General features: G+C 42.4%; 1 protein-coding gene and 1 long non-coding RNA gene across 4 annotated transcripts in view; one reads left to right on the plus strand and one right to left on the minus strand.

The window, feature by feature from the left end:
- Nucleotides 1–5,766, plus strand: part of LOC147027565 (uncharacterized) — an 82,136-nt gene extending 76,370 nt beyond the window's left edge. The window contains exon 4 of the long non-coding RNA XR_015057113.1: nt 1,516–5,766. This is a non-coding gene — a long non-coding RNA (uncharacterized LOC147027565). The remainder of the gene's footprint in view (nt 1–1,515) is intronic.
- LOC147027562 (MAGUK p55 subfamily member 2-like) overlaps nt 1–22,209 on the minus strand; it is a 745,773-nt gene that overhangs the window by 505,896 nt on the left and 217,668 nt on the right. The window lies entirely within an intron of this gene.

Below are 22,209 nucleotides of genomic sequence, written 5' to 3' on the forward strand. Positions count from 1 at the left end.
CTTCAGAGCAAGAGCGAAATGAAGAGAGTATATCTATTAATAAAACAGAACAAGCCCGATTACATGTATCCAGCCCAAGCAAACAGGTTAACTTCCAAAATTTGATCCAATAATCTATCATCCATAAGGCACAGCTGCAGGGATCGGTGTGAATCTACAAAACCGAGATAACCATTAATATCCATGTGGTCCTCTCCAAATGTGACTCTTTTGGCTCATAATGGCTCAGCCTACATCTGTGCAGGCTGTGTTCCAGGCCTACCCCTGCTGTGCCCAAGTTGGCAATGCATAACGAACTGAAAACGTGTCCATCGACCTTTCATTACCAGCTGCTCCATCAATGTGGATGCAAGCTGTTTCTGTCGTTGGAGCACAATGAAATGCTTTAAAGTAACCAAATGTCTTTTCTCTATCTATCCAGATCAGTTATAAATTTCACCAAGCTAACAGGCCTGGCAAAGTCTAAATAAGTGAGTTCCAAATGATGACACACACACACACACACATAATCAGCTGGGCACCGTTCTTCCGAGAGGTTTTGATCCTTTCAGCCCAGTACCTCTCGAAACGGCGGATCCACAACCTCGGTCACGGATGTAAAGGACCCGAGCCTAAATCGACTGTCGTCTATATACCCCAGGAGGATAATAACATAATCCTTTTTGCTGCTCCTGCAAGAAGCGGGTGCACTCGTACCTTCAATGTAACATGTTCAATGTGGTGAGTAACACACACACACACACACACACACACACACACACACACACACACACACACACACACACACACACACACACACACACACACACACACACACACACACACACACACACACACACACACACACACACACACCATTTTGATTGCTGTAAGTGTTTTTGGCCCCTATCAAAAGGGTTTTTCATGGCAATTTCGTTTTTTTCGAATACTTGTCATGTTGGTATTGTGATATTTTGCTGCTGTTATTGTTTGCTTAATCCACGTCCTTGACCAAGTCCATCCCTGAAAATGTCTGAGGAAAATGTTATGTCGTGCGTCTGAAATTTCACCCCACTATGTTCTTCTGTTTGGTTAAACATTATTTCTCACAATCCTTTGCAATTACCCGTTTACCAGTGAGCCTGCATTAATAGCCAATTGAGTACATCGGTGTTTCCTGACAGTCATCTCTTGTGAAGAGACACAATGGGCAAGGGACAGGAAGCAATTTCCTTCAAAGTTGTCTCCAGGACAGGAATGTGAAACTCGACCAATGTGGTGGAATGTAATATCCGAGCAACAAAATAATTTATTAATAAATAAATAATGAATGAATGAACGCTCGAATGAATGAATAAATAAATAAGTAATAAATAAAACTGTCCCTGAGCACACTGAGGCACAAAGTATAAGTTATGTGTTTGTGAAGGCATTGTCGGCCATTGCAAAGGCTGCTTCCATTATTTGAGGAGCTGTTTAATTATTTACCTGTTGGATTGTTTATTTATTCATGATGGTTTTTTGGACTTTGTGCAGGTGAATGCTGCGGTACATATTTAAGGTTCCACGTTCGGATTGAAGAGTCGTACAATTTCAAGACCTTTGGGAGTACATATCACAAGATGAAATCTCCAAATCCACAACTTTAAACGACTATTGACCCAGAAAGAATGCCTTCCGGGTCTGCTGAAATTGCAAAGATCAGGTTCTGGACCAAGAGACCTTGATAGGGTTGGTCTGTCAATGTGATACCTGGTCCATTTGGGGGATTTCAACCTTCGCACCTCTGCTTCACGGATGTGGCCAGTATCGTGTTGTCGTTTATACTCTTGAAAGCAAGTTTGGTACCTGGCCTAATGTTCCAGCGATAGCAAAATGGTTTATAGCAGAATCTAAAATAAAGATGTCAAAGTAACAAGCAAGCTGTCAATCTTTCATTTTCAATTATTTGAAAGGTCAGTGCTTGTGTGCTCACCACTGAACTCTCTTGTCAGGGATTCATGATTAAATTATACCTGAATAAACACTGTTGCTTTAAAGAGAACGGTAAGTTAGATGCACCATCCATTCACACTTACCTATGGATGCCAAAATTCCGATGGCATCATTGGAAATGTATATACTGTATCTATAGGCTGGTATTATGGTCATGTTTCTGCATTTGGTAAAATTAATTTAGTCATTGTGCTATCAGGACAGTGAGTGAGAATGAAAGTGGTTCTGTTGTCAACAACTACAGGGTGACTGGTTTAACGGAATCGTTGATATGGTCAGTCGAAGATAAACTGAGACACATACGACTTTAAGCCACGTAAAATAACCCATTCGTTATCAGTTAACTCGCCAAAATGTATTCCAAGTTCATCAACTTAGGTAAAATATTAAAATATTTGTGACTCTCTCCAGAGCATAGCTCTGTGACGTTTGATGCGATCTTGATGAAACTTTGACACAAGCTAGATATCATGGTCCAGTTGTGTCTTTTTGTATAAGGGGCATCCCATGCCCCTTGTTGGCAGAACCATGCCCACTTGAACTTTTTATTTATTTTAATTTTTTGCTCGATTTTTTTCTTGCAATTTCATTTCCTAAAAGCTGTGCGTTTATCGCAATCGGAGATTGCAGACCCTCACCAGGACTTGTTTTGTGTGGTGTTTGTGTGCTGGTGTTGCGTAATTAATAATAGACAAAAGCCGGGAGGCGAAGATGGTTCGCGGGCATTATTGAGGAAGCCCTACCATAAAAGCCTATCTCTTCCGTCAAAATTGACCAAATCAAATCGGATTTTTTTATATGTTGTACTTATGGACATTACGCACAGCTTCTCGGAAGTGAAATTGCATGAACAAAATCGAGAAAAAAATAAAAATAAAAAGTTCAAGTGGGCGTGGCTCCACCCACAAGGGGCATGGGATGCCCTCATACAAAAAGACACAACTAGACCATGATATCGAGCTTGTGTCCAAGTTTCATCAAGATCGCATCAAACGTCACGGAGCTATGCTCTGGAGAGAGTCACAAACAGACTATCTGGCCAGACAGACAGACATACATACATACATACAGACACAACAAAAATAGTGGTCACTGCTGGCACCTGCAAACCAAAACAAAAGTAGCCACCAAAGCCAGGTGCAGACAGAGATTCCTCCATCATTTCAGGTTCTTCCTTGAAAAAGCTGAACTACTCATAGCCTCCAAGGATTAGCTCATTGGAGAACTGCTCTCTGAATAGCTCAATGGCAGACTTGTCTCTGATTGTCACAACAATCAACACAGCAACATGTGTTGCTCTCCTGGATTCCCTGAAATGAATTGTTTCAACATTATCGGAATCCCCAAAGATGGGCTAAAACACAAGGCTTGTTGCTCTCACATTGTCAACAAATTGGTAACTTCTGTTTTTTTTTATTTTTATTATCATCTCACTTCTGATCTCGGTGCATCTGCTCACTCAATCCTCTGACTCTCAAGTTCCTCCACTAACCTCATCCAAGTTAAAGTCCCAAAATGCAGGCTTTCTCCATCTACACTCTATTGTCCTCGAGTCTCCCTTTTAGGCTTTCATCATCTTGATATATTCTTTCTCTTTTTTTTTTTCTTTCCTCTTCTCTCTCCTCTCTCGCTCTCTCTCGCTCCCTTCTTTATTCATTCCTTTGCTTGATGTGTCTAACTGTACCCCAACGATCCGACTGTCAATCCATTGCCTTTTTGCTCTTTATCACCTCACTCTTAGACGAGCCTATATTTTGTATTAAATAAATCTGATGTATTTTGATTTGTTAATCAACCGCTATGTAATGCACAAAAATATGCCTTATTATACAGTACGAGCAGAGTACCCGCCCGACGAGTGACCTTGTTCCAAGCATTCAACACATTCTTCTGATGCATACCTCCATTTGGGCAGTGTATAGGTAACCGACAGCTCGGTATAGGCAATAAATAAATAATAAATAACCCGGGTTACGTGCATGAAGCAAAAACATTCCTACCGATTATAATTCAAAACACCTCACAACACTGGAAAATGTGGGGACTTTGCATCCCCCCCTTAACTACCCGCCTCTCCTTCTCCCCCCCCTCTCCACCACCCATCCACTCCCTGTGCCCCTCCACCCCCCCACCCCCAACCTCAAAAACCACCGGGAAAGATTTCTTTTTTAAACACCCCTATACATTAAATGGGGTCGTGCTGATCCTCTGTAGCAAGTCTGAATGTCATCGGCCCAGAACTGTAAGGAGTAGTGCGAAAAACGAACAAACACACAAACACTGGTCCATGCATTATCTTACTATAAATCACAGTCTGTCCATCTGTCTGTCTGTTCCCAGGTATCACAAAAAAGGCCGAACCGATCGCAACCATTTTTTGGGTGTGTAATCCTGGGACCCCTTGGAGTAAAATAGGCATAAATATAATAACATAACCCCCTTGACGGCTCCCGCAGGGAGCGGGTGCTTCTCGTAGCAAGAATACACTCATCATACATGCGATAAATGTAAAAGTTCCTCCAAAAGTGTAATTCGATGTTAAAAAATCATTTCAACGATGTAAACACTGAGTTTATAGGTTTTTAAGAATATGTGGAAATATTGTGGCACAATGCACGATTGATACACAGGCAAGCGACCATGGTCTCCTGAATGTGAACTTTTGACTACGTTATGAAAGACTTCAGTTAGCCTTGTTTCAATGCAGGTTTCATAAAAATTCATCTTGCTTCAGTGAATGTTTTAGAAATCAAATAAATACAGTGAACATATCGTAATTTTAACAAAAACTACAACCTTTAAAAGTGAAAGCAATTTTTTGCTTTCAATCGGAGGTTCACCTCCAAAAACATAGGCGAGCCTCAAAAAGGTGTTGCCACTTGATAAGCAGTTCGAACTTTTCCCTGACTACTTGAAATGTTGCTCTTATTATATATCATTGCTCGAGACAGACAATAAAACAATAAAAGTGACTTCGAGAGCTCATCAATTTGCTCAGTGACGTGGCCTCTCCAGTTGTGACAAGGTGATGGAGGCCTGTAAGGGCAGGCATGAGAAGGTCAGACAGAAATGCCAATCTCACAATCCCACATCACTGCATTTTCCACTACAGACAGTGATACAATCACCAGAAGCTGCCGTAATTATATTTAAGTAGCAATTTCATAAGAATATTTTTTTCTAAAATGTCACCTGCAAGAAACCTCTATAGAATGTTTGCAGCCTTCCAAGCTCGCTTAAAAGTTTTATCCCCACTTTCAATTTGTCAGGGGGCTGATAGCTTGATGTATAATTGAATAGCAGGCAAACCCATAAACAAGCCATCGAGGGAACAATCGAGTCCGAGATCTGGCAATGGCCGAAAGTTGATGCGTGTGGGAGTCGAGATCGCTTGCATTGGAGGAAATTAATGAGTGTCAGTCTGTATTTCAACGATACTATCTACAGACCATTATTAACCAGAGCAAGGCCATCAAGCATCCAGCACAGTGCCATTTTGCACCTTTTTCCCCCAAGCCTTTGTGTGTCAGTAAATTCGAAATTTAACACAGTAGTACTATGTGTGATAAAGTATCATGAGTTTAAATTCATAGACTATAAAAGCATTGCCTTCTGAGATTAGTTGAGTAATCTGAATATAGCTTAATATAATTCTGCTTTGAATGCAAAATGTATGCATCTTCCTTGTTTTACATTAACTGACGTTTTTGTCATGTAATGCATTCTCCTCGGTGTTTGAGCTCCTTCCATGTGCCTTCGAGTCTGTAAATAAAATGATATTTTTCTCTTCAAGGCTTTGCTACTTTGTGGGACAACATTTGGATCCGATTGTGGCATGTTTAAGTCAATTGTCATTTCACGATTGAGATTTCTAGTCTGTTTTCCTACGAGATTTCCACCGACCTCCCATGTTCAGAGCAGATGCTTTCACCATCCCGCCACAGTGTCTGGTAAAATACGAGTTCCCTTCCAAGAAATTTCAACACAGGAGTAGGCCATTGGTCTGATCAAGCCTGCTCAATGGTTGCCAATTACCGACAATGTCATTGCTTGTCCGTGATCTATCCTTTTGAAATGCTGAGTATGAAGCAAGAAAGCAGCACATACCATTTTTAAAGTCTAAGGTATGACTCGGTTCAAACCACCGACCTCCGAGATTCAGAGCGCATGCTTTAACCAATACTCCACCGAGTCTGGTTGAATGCTCATGTGTCAATTTTCTACTCATGTCATCATTATCATGTACTTGCATTATTTGCTGGGGCACGAGGGGGGAGCTGTGCTGCTGATGCGGTGCCACTTTTAGGTTAGATAAGGAAGTTGTAATTTGTTCAAAGCACCGGCGATAGCTTGCCTACTTTGCTGAGGGCTGTGTGGGATCTTCAACTTCCACCAACTAATGGTAACAGATGGGACTCAGTTTAACATTCATCCGAAGAACACCACACAGATTGAATTGCCTGCCTGTGAAATGCCAGTACAACAGTAGAAGCTGGACACCTCAGAGGTGAATGTGCATACATCTTGACAGAGCTGCCTAATAAGGCTATAGCTATAGCCTTCGGCCCTCATGTTTATAAACTTATTTCACATTTTGTGCATTGATGATTGATCGACCAGTATGTCGAAGAAAGGAAGCTGGCAAAAACTAGAAGCCAAACTAAGACGGCAAAGAGAGCATGTGGCACTGAAAGCTACACCATTGCTGAGGACGTTTTTGCTCCAAATTAATCCAGTGAAGAAGTTCAGGCAATGACCAGCACGAGTAAACATGCTGCACCTGATGAATAGGATCAGCCTTCGATGACTTCGCTGGATGCAGTTTCATCCCCCTCATCAGAAGACAGAAGCCAAAGCAATGATCCCACCATTCCAGCTGATGTGGGTACAGTCTCTTTCCTCGATGACCCAGGTGAGTGGGAGGTCACTTCTCAAGATCAAATTGCCTATTGGACTGAGAAGGGGCCAGAGGAAAGTCGGCATCGAGATAATGATTATTTCTGTCGACAAAGCTCGAGTACACCACTCATAAACGACACCGACAACGAAATAAGTGTTTGTATACATGAAGTCCAACAAACGAATAAGCAAGAGAGAATGGCTTCTCTATTCACCTTCCCAGAAGAATGTGAACCGCTTTTTATTGCTGCCTGTTATCTGCCGACAAAAGGGGAATGCTCCACAATGGTTTCAACGATTCGAAGAAAAAAAAATACATCGTACATTGCTGGTCATGCAAGGAGTGAGCAGCATACAATACGAGTAAGCATCACACAGTATTTATGCAATATGTAGGATCGACTTCGACCCTTCTCGCCTATTAGCCTTAATCCCCTCGCAGTGTTAATCCAGGCCTGCCTCTAAGCCACCGTGTGAGCCTAGTCCATGACTTCGTGATGGTGGATGTATTCCTCAATATTTTTTTTTTCGATTTCAAGAAGAACTGTAATGCTGGTTTGAAGGGACAGCTGAGATTCTAAATACCGTGCTCCTTTTGGAGTCATTCCAAAGACCTACCCACGATGAGTATATCATGGAATATTTAACATGCACACGAGAGCCATCTTAACGTCCACGTACAAAACAACCATGAGAGCAAGGTATTTTATTGTTATCGATTTTTCTCATGACCATTTATCTCAAGGCGCCGCAGTATTAATGCATTTTCTCAGAGAAAAAGGTGCACCAAAGAAAGATCATGTTGAATTTGGCAGAAAGGCCGACAGCAGAATGCAGGTCACACGATAATGCTCCATCAACAAATGCACCGCGTTCACGATGCACGTGGAAAAAGGTTTCGGCATCGTGAGACTTATTTATACGGTTTCATTGTACGGAGCTTGAACCTCCCAAGGGACCAAAGAAGTTTGCCGAGCAAGCGTTTTGTCATATGCAGTTGGATTAAATAGGCAACTTCACATTCCAGCTGAAGAATGGGAGCTTTGGGATGCATTCCAACAGCGAGGCGTTAAGACAGCGAAAGCGAGGTCTGAACGTTGAATCAGAAGTGGAGTTCAGAATAAACTGCCTTTCTTTCTGGAAAATAAAGGAGTGCGTGGAAGAGGAATCAGCGGAGACAAATTTCACTATCCGTGTGACTGTGTTGATGGAATGCGTGAAGGAGGTCATTCTGCCACAAGCTGGAATGGATATCCATTGATAACAAAGCAGCAAAGCTGAGGTTGTTTTTTTTTTTCTATTGCTGAAGAGTTTGTGATTTGATAGAAAAGGAATGTAACAACACATTAGGCATGTCATTTATTCCTTCTAAGAGTGCAGGCAGAGCAATTATTTTGATCTATTGTGATAGTTGGTTTATAATTTTTTTTTTTAACTGCCAATTGAAATATACGGTACATTGCAACTCCAATTTTCTTGCCATGTAATTTCGTATTGGACAAAACAGCTTTAAATATTCAATTAACGATGAAGAAAACACGTTTACGAGCAGTAAAAGGGCATCGAGATATTCCTGGCAGAGTAGTCGCTGAAGGTGGAACATTCGAGAGGCAAGGATCACCAGGTGGTGAAAATGTGTCCCTTTTGGCGAAGAGATATGACTCCAATTTCGAGTCTGTCAATATACCAGACATCTGGCACTTATGCTATGGCAACACGAGGGGCTTCAGTGGATTTTTCAATGCTCACTCAGATTCACATAGAACGAGAGGAATTTTAATGGGAAAGTGCTTTGGTAGGAAATGGCTGTAACATGTTGTTGCGTTATGAATCCTCGCTGACGGGTATTAAGTGAAAAAGAAGCCTTGTCGCATTTCATGTTTATGTTTAATGTGACAAGTTTGGGAAAGAAACCGAGCTGTTAGTCTCTCTTCACAATCCGCGGCTGTAAAATGTATTATTCTTGGTCTGCTCAACATAGCTGGTATTATTATACCATGGGTCTTGGCTTACAGAGGAGCTAAACGACAAAGAGCAGCAGGTTCACAAACGACCGAAAGGTTAAGGGAGATGGGGGGGATAGGAAGTCGAAATAATGGGGGAGAGGAAGTCGAAATATACAAGGAGAAAATGAGAAATAACACAATGACAAACAATGGCCTGGAGAGGAACAGATTGGAAATAATCAGCATGAGTCGAAGAGACTGCAGGTGTGCATCCAGGTGAGATGATGATGGTGACCAAGGTGATGATGATAATTGGATTCATATAGCACCTTTTGCCTGGTACAAGGCGCTGAAGAAATGATGGGCATGGGAAGTGCATTTGAAAGGATGAAGCGAGTACGAGACAATGGACGCAGGGAGATGATTCCAACATCAGCAGAAAAAGGGAGTGAATGAATTCAGTTGGGCAGTCTGGACTTTGGAAGGGTGAGCAGATGATTGTTTCCTGAAGAGTGCATGTGACCAGGTGTGGCTGAGGGAGGGCAGAAAAACAATAGGGCAAGGGCAGAGCAAGGCCAGATGCAAGCTTGTGTAAAATGGCTTAACAACATGCCGCCAGAGACAGAGTCACGGGATGTGTGAATCTGCCTTGATTTAACAGTCTGTAACGCAGCATGAGGGGATGGAAGGATTGCCAAGTGGAATGCACATTTGCCTTTCAAGATGTCTAGTTTGGGTTCCAATTTCGACCACACTATAAACTGGTGTTCTGCAGGCTGGGTTATGCATCAATGTGAGCACTGCCCATCAGAAGGAGGTTTAGCAGTAAGACCTTTCCGCAGCAATGGTCGCTGGTTGATGTTAAAGATCCCGTGGTGTCTTTCCCGAAGAACAGGCAAGTCATCATCGGCACGCCAAAACAAATTCCCAATTCCGGCCGTGACTGACGGTTGGGAAGGCAACAGCAAATGATCCAGCATAACCTTTGCCCAGGAACTGATATGGCAGCACCAACAATGGGTAAAGAGTTGGTACATATGATTCATCTAATCCAACAAGGCCGTGACACTTCCATTTGAGTAATGGCCAGTTCCTGGCGTTGTACAAACAGTTACCTTCACCACCGAAGGTGGACGGACGTTATGTTTTCAAAGCTGTCTGTCTGTTTGTCTGTCTGCCTGTCCGTCTGTCTGTCTGTGAGCAGAATATCTCAAAACGTTATGGACGGATTCAGACAAAATTTGGTGGACAGCTTGGGTGTTTGACAAGAACAAATTAATTAGATTTTGGTGAAGATGCAGATCCGGATGCAACAATTTTTTATTTATTGAGTGATTCTTCACCATTAAGAGATGGGGTCAAAAACGATATTTCGCATGATATTTTCAAAAGTTGGGGACGAGTTTTGACAAAGGTAGTGGACGAGTTGGTTAGCTGACAAGAACAAACTAATTATATTTGGGTTCAAGTGCGGATACAGATCCAGCCTATCAGTGGGATACAAAACGTAAACTGTTCAGCCTGGTGGAGGTATGCACTCAATACATATATTAACTCAAAGGGCACGAAGTAGAGCGCATACCTTCGCCATGCAATGCCTGATCCAGTAGAACATATCGAGCCCAATAAATTTGTGAAATATCATGTTATATTATCGTTTTTGGCCCCATCTCTCAATGGTGAAGAAACACATTTAAAAAAAAAAAATTCTTGTATCCGGATCTGGATCCGAATCTTCACCAAAACAGAATCAATTTGTCCTTGTCACATACCCAACCTGTCCACTAAATTACGTCCACAACATTTTGAGATATCCTGCACACAAACAAGCAAATGAAAAAAAAATCACTGAGAGTGACACTTGGCGAAATGGAACGGCACTCGGGAGAGCGCATACCTCCGCCAAGCTGAAAAGTTTACATTTTGGATCCCCCCCCGATAGGTCGGATCTGAATTTGGTCCTCAACCAAAATCGAATCAGCTTGGTCTTGTCACCTCACGAACTCATTCACCCAGTTTTATCTTAACTCGTCCACAACTTTTTGAGATATCATGCTAAACATAGTTTTTGCCCGATCTCGCAATGGTGAAGAATTACTTTCAATCGCATTCTCGGATCCAGATCCGGATCAAATCTTCAGCAAAATTGCATCAATTTGTCCTTGTCTCACACCCATCCTGTCCTAAAAGTTTCTGTGGAATCCATCCATAACCTTTTGGGATATTGTGCGATATGTCGTTTTTGGTCCCATCTCTCAATGGTGAAGAACCACTTGAAAAATTCTCGAATCCGAATTCGGATTCAGATTTTCCCAAAAATCGAATCAATTGGTCCTTGTCACACATCCAACATGTCTATCCAGTTTCAACTGAATCCATTAACAACTTTTTGAGATATCTTGCAATATCGATATTAACCCCATCTCTCAGTGGTGAAGAATCCGTTAAAATTAAACAATTTTTGTTTCGAAATCTGGATTCAGATCTTCCCCAAAATTGACAAATTATCCCGAGTGGCATTTCCGACCTGTCCACCAAGTTTCGTCGGAATCCATCCATAACCTTTTTGAGGTATTGTGCTAAATATAGTTTTGGCCCTTTCTCTCAACGGTGAAGAATCACTTGAAAAACTCTCAGATCCAGATCCGGATTTGAATCCTCACCAAAATTGAATCAATTAGTCCTTGTCAGACACCCAACCTGCCCACCAAGTTTCGTCCGAATCCGTCCACAACTTTTTGAGATATAGTGTAATATCGTTTTTCGCCCAATCTCTCAATGGTGAAGAATCAATTAAAAATTAAATTATTTCTGAAACCAAGATCCGGACTCGGATCTTCACCAAAATTGAATTGCTTCATCCTTTCACACACCGAAGCTGTCCACCAAGTTTTGTCCGAATCCAACCATAACCTTTTGAGATACTCTGCGATGTATCGTTTTTGGCCATATCCACACCCTCTTAAAAAGTACATAAACTCGAAGGTATCCAGTCATATTCTATGCCTTTGCGGTTCCAAGTTGGTTTTGAAACACAATTGTATTTCATAGATAATCAGGCACCCAATCAGACACCCAACAATGGCCCAAGTTGGCTGCATCCACAAAACAAAATGGTAAATTCAGTAAGTTCCATCTTTTTTTTTTGTCTAATTACACATATTTAATGCAAGGATGTAAATTTGTGTCACTTTTTTAAAGGAAAAGTAAAACTTTCAAGGTGACAACATGTAGCTTGAACTAATTATGTTGTAATTCAAATGGAAATTAAACAATCCAGGATAAAACATACAACATAAATCTTTCCTTTGGCAGTTGAAAGCAGTGTTTCTTTGTGACGGAACAAAATATTTACACATATTAATCTCGTTTCTTTTCTTTCACAGAACGAACAGAGAAAAGGAAACACAGACAAAATAGAATGTACGAGAATATAGTTGTCCGAGAAGGGCACTCAGTGGAGCGCATACCTCCACTGTCCACAACTTTTTGAGATATAGTGTAATATCGTTTTTCGCCCAATCTCTCAATGGTGAAAAATCAATTAAAAATTAAATTATTTCTGAAATTAAGATCCGGACTCGGATCTTCACCAAAATTGAATTGCTTCATCCTTTCACACTTTCCACCACGCAATGCCTGATCCACGAGAACATACCTGGTCCAATACATTTTTGCGATATTGCACAAAATATCGTTTTTGCCCCGATCTCTCAAATGGTGAAAAATCACTTTTAAAAAATTCTCAGATCCAGGATCCGGATTTGGATCTTCACCAAAAATTAAACGTTGCTGTCCTTGGCCGGTCACATACATCCACACACACACACACACACACACACACACACACACACACACACACACACACACACACACACACACACACACACACACACACACACACACACACACACACACACACACACACACACACACACACACACACACACACAAAAATTCAGAAAGATTGCTTGAAAGCTGTGGCCAAAAATCGTGTGACAGACACGGACAAACAAGCCAAACAGAGAAATGCAACAGATCAACATATTTGGCAAGAACTTTTTCCAAGTTCCACCTTCGGTGGTGGAGGTAATAATAATTTGAGAGACACAGCTTTCTGGGGTTCGTTTTATTTAATTTCGTCGCCTACATTCAAGACGTCATTCTGTATGATTGGATGTTCTTAAGTTTGGTGATCGAAAATGAGCATAAACCCGTCTTTGAAGGTGCGATTTTGCCGGAACACACTTGTTCTCAATATTCTTATCCATGCATTTATCATGCCGCCTGGTCTTTTATAAACTCGTGTGAGTTATACATCTGACACACATTCGAGTAGTGAGGCATATATGTCAGAGTATCATCGAACATCTGAGGGATTTCTTTTCTCGTGTGTTTCAAGCCTTAGTATGTAATTGATAGCAACCATTGTCAAAAGGACCAATTGTGAAATCAGCATGGAATAAATATATTTTTGGTGCGATACTCCCAAAAACGTCACAACAATCAACCTGCACAATCAAGAACACAAATACACAGACATCGTCAGCGTCGATTGGAGGTAAAATGGGAAACAATTAATGAATTTCACAGATTTTTCCATTCTCTGAAGATTGTTATCAACATTTAGCGATTACTCGAACACCTCTTCCAGTTCCCACGATCAAGGCGGTCTGTGCCATCACATGCCAACAAGATTCCTTTCCATCAATGTCAATCCATATAGTTCGAGGATGCCCTCGAGATCTTTGGCCTTTATAGTCTGTCCTTGCATCACTTTTGTTTTTTCTAGATTATTACCTTAGTACAAGATATCTTAATCATACCTTAATACTGGATATCATTACTACTCATATTTAATCGCTCTATGCCCAGTATATTCCAGCTTTCCGTGTGGTTGATGATATTAAATAAGTTGTCTGAGTTACATACCTGACTTAACACACAACTGTTTCGTTATAATTTGCTCTGTGTGATAAACAACCAACAGCTACATCACATTTTGAACATGTTTATTTTTTTTTTCTTGTCTGCCTGATTGCGACCAAGATTCACATCCTTACATTGCGATCAAAAAGACTAAGCATGTCGTTAAGCAGATCCTCGTTTACTTTGATATGCCATTGACTTTCCAAATGGTGCTGAGCCATGCGACAGCTGATCTTGCAATCCCTCATCTTCACTGTGTCTCTTTCCCTCGTCTTCTCTTTGCTGCTTCCATCTGTGTTCGTTGTCAAGGATGTGAGAAAGTTTAACGCTTCCACTATATTTGGAAGACGATCATTTGTTATAATGTCTGGTTGTTGCTCGTCACCCACCACCATGATCTTTGTCTTCTGACGTTGAGAAATGATCTGACTTTTACACAAGCAATTCTTACTCTTTCAATCAGGTTTCAGATCTCTCATTGGGTGGTTCCTAGCAATGTATTATCAACTGCAAAACTAACCACCAATGCATATTCCTCCATTAAACCTTTCAAGTGCGTTTTATTTGATAATTTTGACATATATATATATATATATATATATATATATATATATATATATATATATATATATATATATATATATATATATATATATATATATATATATATATTTTTTTTTTTTTTTTAAAGCCTGATATGATACATCCCTGCCAAATGCCTCGACAAATGCCTAACCACTCACTTTGAGCATACTCTGTCGGAGCCATCAATTTCTGGTTGTTGCTTTGAAATCGAACCAGATTGATATTGTGCTGGAAATCTGATATTTTCCAAAACTACAATCAGTTCATCACGTTGTATACAATCAAATGTCTTTACATAATTGATTAAATCAAAATACAGATCCTGATTTACTTATCTTGCTTTATCCAGAATCTACTTCATATTGACAATCTGGTCTCTTGTTCCTCTCTCATTTCAGAAACTATCCTCTTCTCTTGACATCAAAATCTAGATGTTGCCATCGAGATGTACATCCTTCCTCGCATGATGTAACGCAGAATTTTACTTGCATTTGATATAAGAGATATGATTCTGTGTTATTTGTGCTCCCCCATGTCACTTTTATTCGAACATAGAAAGAAGATGGTTCTCTTTCACTCACTCAGCCAATTGTTACGCTTGCTAATTTTGTTAATCTTCCATTTGGCTGGTAGTTTAACCCCTCCTGGTACTTCCCCAATATCCCATTACTTTTTATTGCACTTGCATGCACTTGAGACAACAGTATATGTGGCATGTCTTTCTACCTTCTAAGGTGTCATTAACTCCAAGGGTGGATGGAGGTTATGTTTTCACCCCTGTCTATCTGTCTGTCTGTTTGTGAACAGGATATCTCAAAAAGTTTTGGACGGATTCAAACGAAACCTTGTGGTCAGCTTGGGTATGCGACATGGACGAAACGATTAGATTTTGGTGAAGATCTGGATGCAAGAAATTAAAAAGTGATTTTTCACCATTGAGAGATTGGGTCAAAAACGACATAAAGCATGAGATCTCAAAAAGTTGTGGACAGATTCGGACGAAACTTAGTGGGCATGTTGGGGACACAACAAGGAAGAATCGATTCAGTTTTGATGAAGATCCGAATCCGGATTCTGTTCCGAGAATTTTTTACGTGATTCTTCACTAATGAGAGAAAGGGCTATACTAATACAGAGCAAGATATCTTGGTGGATAGAATGGTCAGGCCTAAGCCACATTTGCCACGGCAGCCGTGGGGTCTCCAGAATCTACAGCCACTAGCAATTATACGGCGGCCGCAGTATTTCCACGGTCACACAATGTAGCAGTCACATATGTTTCTATTTTTCGGGGAGCCGCACGGCGTATTTAGAAATTGTGGAGACCAAAAACGTGGGGTTGCCGTACGGTCTTTGATTTGATGTCGCACGGTGACCTTAAGGGGGCCCTGCGGCGGCCATAGAATTTTCAAGGCAGACGCAAGGTAGCCTTAAGGTGCACGCAAGGCGACCGCAGGGGGGGGGGCCTAAGGCGAACGTGCGGCCAGATGGACGGTAACGAGTGGGTTCATTTTTTTTTTTTTTTAACCAGTTTTTTTTTTTTTTTTTTTCGGCTTGTCGAATTGCGACGGTGAACGTAGAAATGAAAAAAGTTATAACTCCGCGTTATAATTCCACGGCGACCCCAACGGCCTGTAAAAGATAGTCAAACGGTGTAGGGCCACCCTGAGGCCACCGCAGAAACTCTGCCGCCACCGCACGTTTCTGGCAATTAACTGGGCCTACGGCCGCCGTATCCTCGCTGTAGAGCAAATGTGACTTAGGCCTTAGGTGACGAGAACAAGTCGATTAAATTTTAGTTCTGGTCCAAATCCGGATCCGGCCTATCGGTGGGATATAAAACGTAAACTAATGTGCTTGGCAGACTATGCGCTCTACCGAGTGCACTTGTAGTGTAATATTCTGTTTCTTTGCTCTTATAGTTATTCACCACATTATGAAGCCTGGTGGTGGCTTAAGCCGAAGTCACATTTGCCACGGCAGCCGTGGGGTCTACAAAATCTACGGCCACTAGCAATTATATGGTGGCCGCAGTGTTTCCACGGTCACACAATGAAGCAGTCACATATGTTTTTTTTTATTTTTCGGGGAGCCGCACGGCGTATTTATAAATTGTGGAGACCGAAAACGTGGGGGTGCCGTACGGTCTTTGATTTGATGTCGCACGGTGACCTTAGGGCGTTCCTGCGGCGGCCATAGAATTTTCAAGGCAGACGCAAGGCAGCCTCAAGGTGCCCGCAAGGCGACCGCAGGGGGGCCCTAAAGCGAACGTGCGGCCAGACGGACGGTAACGAGTGGGTCCTTTTTTTACCAGTTCTTTTGTTTCGGCGAACGTAGAAATGAAAAAAGTTAAAACTCTGCGCTATAATTCCACGGTGACCCCGATGGCCTGTAAAATATAGCCATACGGCGTAGGGCCACCCTGAGGCCACCGCAGAAACGATGCGGCCGCCGCACGTTTCTGTCAATTCAGAGGGCGTGCGGCCGCCGTATCCTCGTCCTCGAGCAAATGTGATTTAGGCCTTAACGATTAAGGTGGTTGGCTTAAGATCTCAGGGTCTTGAGTTTGAGGCCAAAACCCATTGAATTAACACCAGGAAGGTCGACTCAGCCTGTCGCCCTTTTGAGGTCAGCAAAATGAGTACCAGCTGACTGGTAACAGGACACTGCATCAGCAGCACAGCTGTGCCCCCAGAAAATGATTCAACCAGCAGCCATTGGCTGCATATGAAACAACTGAATTATTTTCAGGCTTCATTGATGTCATCACCTTTCATTAAGATGGCACCATCTTAATTCTTGATAAGTCAAGCCCTTGTTGAAATATTTTTGTCAAACTCATGATCATGGCATAAATAAAGGAAGAGGTTTTCATCAGAGAAATAACTTATTTCCAGCAGTCTGACACACCAAACCAGAAGAACACGCCTTATGTGGCAATCTTGTGACCAGAATATTAGCATGCAAATATAAGTTTTGCATGACCTTTCATATCCACTCCCTCCGAAAACGAGAAGATTCGTTTTCAGAATTGACATCATTCTCCAACCGCAATACCCACTCCCACCGGAAAGGGTCAGTGGCGAAACCACTTGGACTATTCCACATGTACAGGCAAAAAAATTTTTTGCAAGTCATCTCTCCACACTCGTGGGGAGAGAGGAAGATAATGCCCATGACCTGACCCTGACCCCAAGCACAACTGCAAGTTTTGGTGGAGGTCAGCCAAGCTGTTTCGATTTTATAAGGAACAGATATAATGACATTGCCTTATTTGAAAGAAGCAAAAGTCTCCTTCCCACAGAGAGGGGGAAATCAAACAAAAGTATCCAGCCTCAGTGAAGGGAAAAGTTTAAATTAATCTATCAATTTAAATTATTTCATGGACTTTAAAAAGGTTAATTGTGTTTCATTCGGAGCCAAAGCTCTGAGCTACTTATACCCTCCCCCCCCCACCCCCAACCGCAAAATTGTGATGGAATATCAGGCGACGGAGGTTGGATTTGTCTTTACAGAATGCATAATATCCTGCTTGTGAAATAAAATTTGGCATCAACATTACTCAAGCCTGTTCTCCCGTCATTTCAAAGGTGAATGTTGAGCTTTTCCTGCATGCGCAGCTTTTCAAATGCAGCACGGGAAGCGGCCACCACAAACGAGAGACAGAAGAATGCATGGACAGACACCACGGTTCGCAATATTCAAGAGATGACTTGTCTTCCAATGAACTACAACACAGAAAGAGACCATTCAACCCATCAAGCCTGTGCAATGTTTGGCAAATAATGACTGGTTTTTTTTGTATACATTCAAGGCTCATGAAAGAGCAAGAACCCTGAAAGGATCAGGATGCAATAGGACAAAAGGAACAGTTGGGGGGGGGGGACACCAACAGTGGAGTTGAAGGACAAAATTGAAGGAGACTTGAACAAACAATGGATGTGAGGAGGAATTGAGTGGAAAGGATGGATACAGAAGGAAACTATTCCCTCTATATATATATATATATATATATATATATATATATATATATATATATATATATATATATATATATATATATATATATATATATATATATATATATATATATATATATAAATATTTCCGTACGCCCCTTTCTTTGTCCACCATCAGATTTTTGTTACTGCATGAAATGAAACAAGATTTGGCACATCTTCTTCTTCTTCTTTCGGCTGCTCCCGTGAGGGGTCGCCACAGCGGATCATCCGTATGATCCGCATAGTGATTTGGCACATGTTTTACGCCGGATGCCCTTCCTGACGCAACCCTGGTCGCCTCTTACGACACAGGGATATGGTACACCTATTTTAACCGGGGTATACACCGGCCCAGTATACTGGTACTCATTTCGCCGACCTCGGAAGGATGACAGGCTGAGTCAACCCCCTGGTGTATTAATTCAGTGGCCCAACGGGGCTTGAACTCAGGACCTCTTGGATCCCAAGCCGCTGCCCTATCCACTGCGCCAACACCAGGCTAAGATTTGGCACAAATACTAATGATATTATTGTCTTCCTTAAGAGGCCCCTCAAAATTCGTTTTGATGCATTTTCACAAACTCCAACCGATTCCATTCAAATTCGGTACGATTATGGCTTTTGGTCCAACTTTGGTCATTGGCTATAAATTTTTTCGACAACACTTCCGATATTCGAAAAAAATCGATAAATCGATATCCCTTATGGGATTTTCCATTCAAATCCACTCAAGATTAAGGCCTACGGGGGACGCAAATTTCCACTTTTCCCCGGGCGCTGTTTACCTCCGCTACGCCAAGCTGTTAGGGTTAGGGTTAGCTACCCTAACACTAACCCTAACAGCTAACCCTAACCCCAACCCCAACCCCCAACCGATAACCCCAACCGCAACCCTAACCGCTAACCCCTAACCCTAACCGCTAACCCCTAACAGCTAACTCCTAACCGCTAACAGCTAACCGCTAATCCCTAACCGCTAACCGCTAATAGCTATTCAAGAAATTTGCAAGAAAGCTCGGGTGTTGCCCGAGCAACACCGGGCTTTACTACAAGTACATATATATATATATATATATATATATATATATATATATATATATATATATATATATATATATATATATATATATATATATAGTTGCGGTTGAGGAAATTCGCAAACCACCATTCAGGTCCCGTAGGTGAGATATCTCTGTCAGTACATGTGTAGTTAGCCCAAAACCCGTTGTTTAGAGGGAAATAAATGTGATTCATTTGGGCTGCGACCCTTTAAGATAGTTTTTCTGTTCTATCTTTATTTTGAACCAACCACGTCTCAACCGCCATCACACAACAACCACCAACCACAACGCCGCTTCACAACAACAACAACAACGCCAACAGCCACGACCTTTACCTTCACAACTCGCTCCCGCAAACATCGCATCACCGCCATTCCAAACGTCACCATGGCCATGGACCACCACTTTAAACCCTCCACCACCTTCGCCTCTCCTTCTGCGGCCATTCCCGCACCGCTTGTGTGCACCGAGCGTCAGGCTGTCCTGGCCTCGTGCGGGACGCGCGCCGAGCCGCGGGTGTAAAGTGCGGCCTTTCCGAGGAGAATTCGTATCAGGAATGATACACGCCCACTTCTGATCCATCCAATCAGCAAGCGCGGGGCGGTTTGGCCCCTCCTCCAGGCGCGTCGGAGTAGAATGGGGATATGCAAATTCGAGGATCAGGGGAGACTCACGCCCCTTTTTCTCCGTCCAATAGGCGAGCGTGGCTCCGCCCCCGAGCTCGTTCTGATCCAGAAATTTGCATATGGGTTCTCCTGCCGGACTATAAAGCGCTGAGCGCGGGGCGAATTTAGTGAGTTGGAGAAGAGTCAAGGCGAGTTGGAGAAGAGTCAAGTCGGGTCTGGAGAGGAGAAGTCGGTCGGGGTTCGGAGTCTGTCGGGGAGCTGCAGAGAGAGGAAGCCTGGAGCGCGGTCGAGGTGATTTGCTGCAGTCGGCTGAGGAGAATTGGGGAGGAGACCGAAGGGTTCGGGTCCGAGGCAAGGAAGACGGCGGTCGACGAGTCGCTCGTTGCGGGACCCAAGCAAGCCAGCTATCTCTTTCCCCAGAGCATCAACAATTCCCCCCCTTTTTTCCCCCCGCGCTGAGATAGTGCGAAAAGGGGGCCCCGTTCCCACCCCACTCCAAGCAGTGCCAACGAAACCCGCGAAGGAGCGCAGAGTCGGGGCACCGCTACATTTGCGGCTCATCACAAGACACGGATAGGATCCACCCGGTCTCGCAGCCCACAGGCCCCGTCTGTCCCCTTGTCTTTGAGGGTGGCCCTTTTCTTTTGCTTTTGAGTAAATGTGTTGTCGGCGCCGTCTGTAAAGTAAAACTGTGCAAGTGTTGCCGTGTGCTCGCGTAGTCGGTAGTAGATCTGCATTGTTGTGTTTCTTTTGTAGCAATTGCTGTAGGTGCATAATTGTTGTAATTGTATATGTGTGCTCTCCGTGTGCCGCGGAATAAATGTGCATTATGTTGAACTGTTTTTCCCGTTTCGCTTCGTCTTTTCTTTAATTGAATCTCCATCTTGCTCCACGTAAAGGGTTAGTAGTGGGCTTAATACGCCCGAAAATTAATCGGAACCGTCGAGGCCGACGATAACACTGCTCGGTTATCCCGATAGTACGGAACGGGTCGCTTAAGTGGCCCGTGTCCAGAGTCGACCTGGGGCGAGGTGCGATCGCCCGGTCTACCCTCCGCGTGGGTACTTAGGTAGGTCGAATTTGGCGAACAACCCTATCCCACGCGGGGGGCCGATTGGCACGATCGTGGCTAGGCCGAAAGGCCCACCCGTGACTAGCTCCCGGCGTTAGTCCGAGAGGGTCACGACAGAATTGTCCGTCCGGTGGGCAACGTGCCGCGATTCGAGTTACGTGGCCGTTCGCACGCTGGCGGGCGCGAATTCACAACAATATATATATATATATATATATATATATATATATATATATATATATATATATATATATATATATATATATATATATATATATATATATATATATATATATATATATATATATATATATATGAAGACAGACCACAAGGAGAAAACCAGAGATGTCACTTTTTTATAAATTTCAGGGTTATTGCACCTGCCAATAGTTGGCAACATAAGGTTTCCTCTCACAATATTACTTAAACAAATAACCAGGGGTGTCACATAATTTATATGGTATAAAGTTTAGCTGTGCAATGAAAAAACAAGTGTTGTTAAAGCTGAACAAGTAGAAACCCAGAGTTGTCAGGACTTTACTCCTGGTTATCTCCCTTTCATTCATGTTAACTGTTCCAACATCATATTCAGAGTTGAGAAACTAAAAAATGAAAGGTTGTAAAACTTTCACAGCATAAACTCTGAACATGACAATGGCCTATTTAGTTATATCATGGGCTCCGGAGTTGGTGCATATCGTGGTTCAAGCCTGGTCAAACCTTTATTGCGACTTTTATGGGACCCAAGCCGTGGCTTAATGGTTAGCGTCTGAGTACCCATCCTCATTCGATGCACCCACCGCCCAATCAACCTGCTTTGGTATATGAGGGAGTCACATGAGGTGACTTCGGCTATCGTGGGAGTGGTTTATCCTTGGTTTCCTCCCGCTTTTCCATCATATTAAGTGGTACGGAGTAAGAAATGGAGAATCAGTCGTCATATAAGAGAAATACCCTTGAGTATGGCGTTGAACACCAATCAAACAAAAAAACAATGACCGTTTAATGTTGAAAAAAATAATCTGTGATCACCAAAGTCATGTAATGTATGCTAATAACCAGCAAGCATGAATTTGCTCCACATCCTGGATTAAAATTGCATGGCAATTATTAAAC

Source organism: Eptatretus burgeri, chromosome 4, assembly GCF_056783735.1.
Source record: "Eptatretus burgeri isolate ZD-2024b chromosome 4, Ebu_testis_v1, whole genome shotgun sequence".
NCBI lineage: Eukaryota > Metazoa > Chordata > Myxini > Myxiniformes > Myxinidae > Eptatretus > Eptatretus burgeri.